Source organism: Nicotiana tomentosiformis, chromosome 1 (assembly GCF_000390325.3).
Source record: "Nicotiana tomentosiformis chromosome 1, ASM39032v3, whole genome shotgun sequence".
Classification (NCBI taxonomy): Eukaryota; Viridiplantae; Streptophyta; class Magnoliopsida; order Solanales; family Solanaceae; genus Nicotiana; species Nicotiana tomentosiformis.
This window is the reverse complement of record NC_090812.1, coordinates 94,855,878-94,861,951: the sequence shown is the minus strand read 5'-3', so window position 1 is coordinate 94,861,951 and position 6,074 is coordinate 94,855,878.

The following is a 6,074-nucleotide window of genomic DNA, read 5'->3' as shown; positions in this document are numbered from 1 at the left end:
TGAGGCCAAGTGTGAGGATCATCCAATAGTTCTTATGCAAATCATATGTTGAATTTACTAATTAGTATTCTTGACTCTCAAAGTTCCTTAACAATTGAATGATTAAAGTTCTATTCATCTATAGGCAAGAGCGGAGGTACAAGCCGAACAATAGGTTCGGCCGAACCCAGTAGCTTTTGTTCAAACAATATATTTGTTATTTAGAATTCATTAAATATATGTACAAATATTAAATTTAGAACTCAGTCACTAACACTTAAAATCGTCGTTCTAAAATTCAGAACCCTTAAGATTGAAATCTTGGTTCCGCCTCTGTGTATAGGATTATGAAAATTGTAAATAATAAAAGCACATGGTGAGAGCGAATATCAATTGAGCATTTCTTATGAAAATAGATTGTAAATATTTGTATATTTACTTGCTAGATCCTCGTGTCTTAGTTCTATGTCTCTCAAAATTATCATACTTTTAATATTTTATTATTTAAAAGTGATTTTATGTTTACTCACGAAGGAGTAATGTTTTAAATTACAATATTGATGAAATTTATTGAGTATTTATTTTTAGGGAGGTAAAATTGTGTAGTTTGATAATATTATATTAAGAAATTATGATTTTTAATTGTTTGAAAGTTAAGACGTTATAGTTGATATATATTTTATAGTAACTTTAACACTATTGCACCGTTTATACTTGTAAAAACATGCTAGTTATTTTATTTTCTTTAATCTTTTTAATATCTTGGACTTTTAATGAATTTTCTATATTTTTGTGTTATTACGCTATATAATTAATTTACGCATTAAAAATTTTAAAATTTTGTGGAGCTTACGTCTCATATCTCGAGGCTTATACCTCGTCTTCTGTCAATTAAAATGCCCCGTCTCACGCCCCACCTAATTTTATATTCCATTCCAAATAATATAGATAGCATGATCTCAAGCCAAACCTTTGACAATTAATCCTCCATTCTTTTGTCTATATGTATATTATCTCAAGGCAAACTATCATTTAAAGCGTGGTATTGTCAATTGGCCTACATTTATAAGAGAGGAGATTAAAAATTAATACTAATATAAAAAAAATACTAAAATACAAATCTTCCTCTGAACGCGATTCTCTTAGTGACTACATTATGAATATTATTATTATTGTGAGAAGCAAAAATCCTCAATTTATATTTAAGGATAAGACATATAAATAAGATTTATTCCTTTTAGAGGTCTTTTTCTCTTCCTTCAAGAAAGAGAATCCGAATAAATTAAAATTCATAGCAAAATCCTAACAGTACATCCTTTAAAAAATATTAAAACGGATTTATTACCTTTATTTATTCTAAATTTATTTCTACTTATTGCTTTCTCTATATTAATCTCTCTCCATATTTATTAGAGTAAGGATACTATCGAAAAAGATAGAATAAACTCACTTTATTCTTGTTTTGCCACGTTAATCTTTCTCAACATTTATTATGTAAGGATATAATTGAAATAAATAGATAAATTCTCTCTTCTTTTTCTAAAATGACAAGTATATGATAGAGGGAGTACGCGGATGTTTTTTCTTTTTTAAGTCAACAGTAACTAATGCAGTCAATGGTAAAATGACTGAATGTCGGAAACAAACACGTTTACGTTACAGTAACACTAGTAGCTTCCAATTAGGTTTACACAGACTTTGAAATAATTCGTTTAGTCTCTTTTGCACTGACAGCCTGGTTTTGTTGTTTTATCATATAGTAGTAGTGTAGTTTGGGTAGAGGATTGACTGATTCAACGTAATCACCGACGCCTCTCATATATTTTAACTGATTATAGTATGGCTAGAATTTTTAATTCTTTCTAAATTAACACAGTAAGGATTATAGGAGAAGATGTTACATATTATTATAGATCAAACTTAATATGCTGGTATAAGAACTTATAGAATATTAGTGCATGAAACTTAAATTCTTTCTAACTTATAAAGTCTTTCCGTCTATAATTTGGGGGATCGGGTTGCACGCCGCAATAGACTTGATTAAAATGAATATATTGGAGGAGAGGGTTGCACGCCGCAACAGAATTGAATGTGAATATGTTGTGAGAGCGGGTTGCACGCTGCAATAGATTTGATGGAAATGATAATTGGTTACGACTGCGGAATTGGCTTCAATTATTATAAATGAGTTATTTGATTTATTTCTATTATTTGTTGTTGTTATTAATATTGCGTACATGTTAATGTAAGTGACTCGCCTTAGCCTCGTCACTACTTCATCGAGGTTAGGCTCAGCACTTACCAGTACATGAGATCGGTTGTACTGATACTACACTCTGCACTTCTTGTGCAGATTTCGGAGTTGGTCCCAGCGGCGTACCGTAGACTTACTCGGATATCAGCTACCCAGAGGAGACTTGAGGTATAACTGCATGGTGTCCGCAGTTCTGAAGTCCCCGTCTATTTTACTTTAGCTGCGTGTTTATTTCCAGATAACATTTTTTATTCAGACCTTTATTTGTATTATTCTAGAAGCTCATGCACTTGTGACACCAATTCTAGGATGACATTTAGACACCGTTATTTTTATGGATTATTACCTACATTTCATACTTTACATCCGCATTTGTTCTTTGATTATTAATAAATTTAAAAATTATTTTAAAAATATATAATATTACTCTAACGTTGGCTTGCCTAGCAAGTGAAATGTTAGGCGCCATCACGGTCCGAAGGTAGGAATTTCGGGTAGTGACACTCAAATACCGGAAAAACTCACTAAATTCTAATACCCATTCTGCTACGAGTTTAACCATACAAAAATTATCCTATTCAGATATCAACTCGACCCTCAAATCTTCAATTAAAGTCTTTGAAGATTTCTATCATTTTCAACTCAATCTTTACCCATTTAAACTCAACACTCTTTCCATAAACCTTATTGATACGTATAAATAATACTCTTACACCCAAGAATCATACTCTTAATCATCCATCATTACCCAAACTCGAAATTGAAGATTATGGGTTAGAACTTTACCTCTTTGATGAAGAACTTGAGGGCTTTCTTGTTGGATTTCAAAGCTTAAACAAGATTTTTGATGAACAAAGCACTTGAGCTTCTTCCTCTCTCTAAAACACTCTCACTTCTCTCTAAAATCATCAGGTAATTGTCCAAAAATAAGCCCCAAAGCATATTTATCAAAATGGGGCCGGGTTATAAAAATAGATAAATGGACCCTCTGAACTTAGGTATGCGGTCGCACAATGGACCACACAATGGGTATGCGGGTCGCACAATGGACCGCAAAATCGATGACGAAAACTGAGCTGCGCTGGGCAGGTCTGTGACCCATTTTGCGGTCGCACAATGTGTTTTGCGATCGCAGAATAATTCTGCAGTCGCACATCTGACCGCAGAATCACATTTTTTCAGCCTTTGGTAATTTGGTCATAACTTTTTGTAGGTATGTCCAAATGATGAACGGTTTAAAGCATTAGAAATTAGACTCACAGATCTTTCATTTGATAGGTAATACACCATATAACACTTCGTATCTTGAGAGTTATGCTCATTTGAAGTTTTATCTTGTGCGAACTCACTTGAAACTTTAGTCTTAAGAAATTTCTAACTTCTACATTCGATGCCGAAATCTATCGAATCAAGTCCGATTGACCTCAAATTTTGCACACAAGTCATAAATGACATAACAGAGTTATGAAAATTTTCAGAACTGGATTCTGACTCAGATATCAAAAGGTCAACTCCGTGGTCAAACTTGGAAATCTTTAGCCTTTAAATTACTAGTTTCCGTTAAATGGTCATAACTTGAGTTAGGGACCACCAAATTAAATTCCGGGTATACGCCCAAGTCCCAAATCACGATACGGACCAATCGGAATAATCATCACTAATCTGGGTCCGTTTGTTTAAAATGTTGACAAAATTCAACTCAGTTGAGTTTTAAGCCTCTCACATTTTAATCCATTTTGTACATAAAAACTTTTCCGAAAATTTTACGGACTGCGCACGCAAGTCGAGACGTGACAAATAGTGCTTTTTGAGGTCTTAGAATACAGAATTAATAATTAAATTTAAAGATGAAATCTTGGATCATCACACTATTACTATATATTTGTGTGTGTGTGTGTATATATATATATATATATATATATATATATATATATATATATATATATATATAATTAATTGGTATTAAACAACCTAAACACAATGATGAAGGTTGGGTTAACTATTAGGATAAGTGAACCACCAGCTTTTGTTGACAAAAATAGCATTATAGATCGAAGAAATCCTGTAATAAATAAATTAAACAGTAGTTGATAGAGACGTATTTATCAGTGTTGTAAAAGACTTTTATGGGATTCCCTTGGGGCTTGCCGCTCAGACGGGATACTCAAAACGTTTTGAGGCCAAAGTGTGAGGCTTAGTTTTACTGAGGCATACACCCCCAAGCGCCCAACTGTGTCCTGAACATGCTCAATGCTCGGGGTTCTTCCAACAGTTTCTATGCATATTATATGTTAAATTTTCTCATTAATATTCTTGACTCTCAAAGTTTCTTAACAAATGAATGATTAAAGTTTTATTTATCTACAGGATTATAAAAATTGTGAATAAATCAAATAACTAATCATAGTATTGTATATTTACTAGTAATTGAGTACGTCGTGAGATCGAATATCAATAGAGCATTTCTTCTAAAAATAGATTGCGAGTATTTGTATATTTACTTGCTAGATCCTCGTGTCTTAGTTCTATGTCTCTCAAAATTATCATACTTTTAATATTTTATTATTTAAAAGTGATTTTATGTTTACTCACAAAGGAGTAATGTTTTAAATTACAATATTGATGAAATTTATTGAGTATTTATTTTTAGGGAGGTAAATTGTGAGTTTGATAATATTATTTTAAGAAATTGTGATTTTTAATTGTTTGAAAGTTAAGATGTTATAGTTGATATATATTTTATAGTGACTTTAACACTATTGTATTGTTTATACTTGTAAAAACATGCTAGTTATATTATTTTCTTTAATTCTTTATAATATCTTGGACTTTTAATGGATTTTCTATATTTTTGGGTTATTACACTATATTATTAATTTACGCCTTAAAAATATTAAAAATTCGCGAAGCTTACGCCCATATCTCGAGGCTTACACCTCGTCCTCTGTAAATTAAAATGCCCCGCCTCACGCCCCACCTAATTTTATATTCCATTCCAAATAATATAGAAAGCATGATCTCAAGCCAAACCTTTGACGATTAATCCTCCATTTTTTGTCTATATGTATATTATCTCAAGGTAAACTATTACACCTACTTTTGATAATAGTAGTTACTGCATGTTTCAATGTATGTGAATCTATTATTATTTAGTAGTCAAATAAAAATTTTATTATATTGTTTGCAAATATTTTGAATATTTGTAAACTATTGTGACTTATAATACTAATTATGTAGGTTTTAAATATGTAAAATTTATTTCAAAATATTTGAAAATTCAATGTTCGGCGTCACACAGAACATTAATCAATTTGACCCTCGTACACTGAAAAGGTTCACATAAACGGATATAAAGGGAGTACGGTATTTCCTCCTTAGATAATTGGATAACTTCTAACATTAGAAATTTTTAGTGATATAGCCAATATGGGTTTTAATACTTCTCCCATCCATTTTACTTGTCAGTTTTAATTTAATCTTATTTATTTTTTGATATCAACTTACAACACTCTTCGTTCCTTTTTAGTACTATATTTCTTAGGTTTTTCCTTTTGCACACAGTTTGTTAGGATCGAAATAATATGGTACATGCGAAAGCTAACAAAGAAAACTTTAATGATAATAAGACTATCATTTAAAGCGTGGTATGGTCAATTGACCTACATTTATAACAGAGGAGATTAAAAATTAATACTAATATATATAAAAAATACTAAAATACAAATCTTCCTCTGAACGTGATTCTCTTAGTGACTACATTATGGATATTATTATTGTTGTGAGAAGCAAAAATCCTCAATTTATAGTTAAGGATAAGACATAAATGAGATTTATTCCTTTT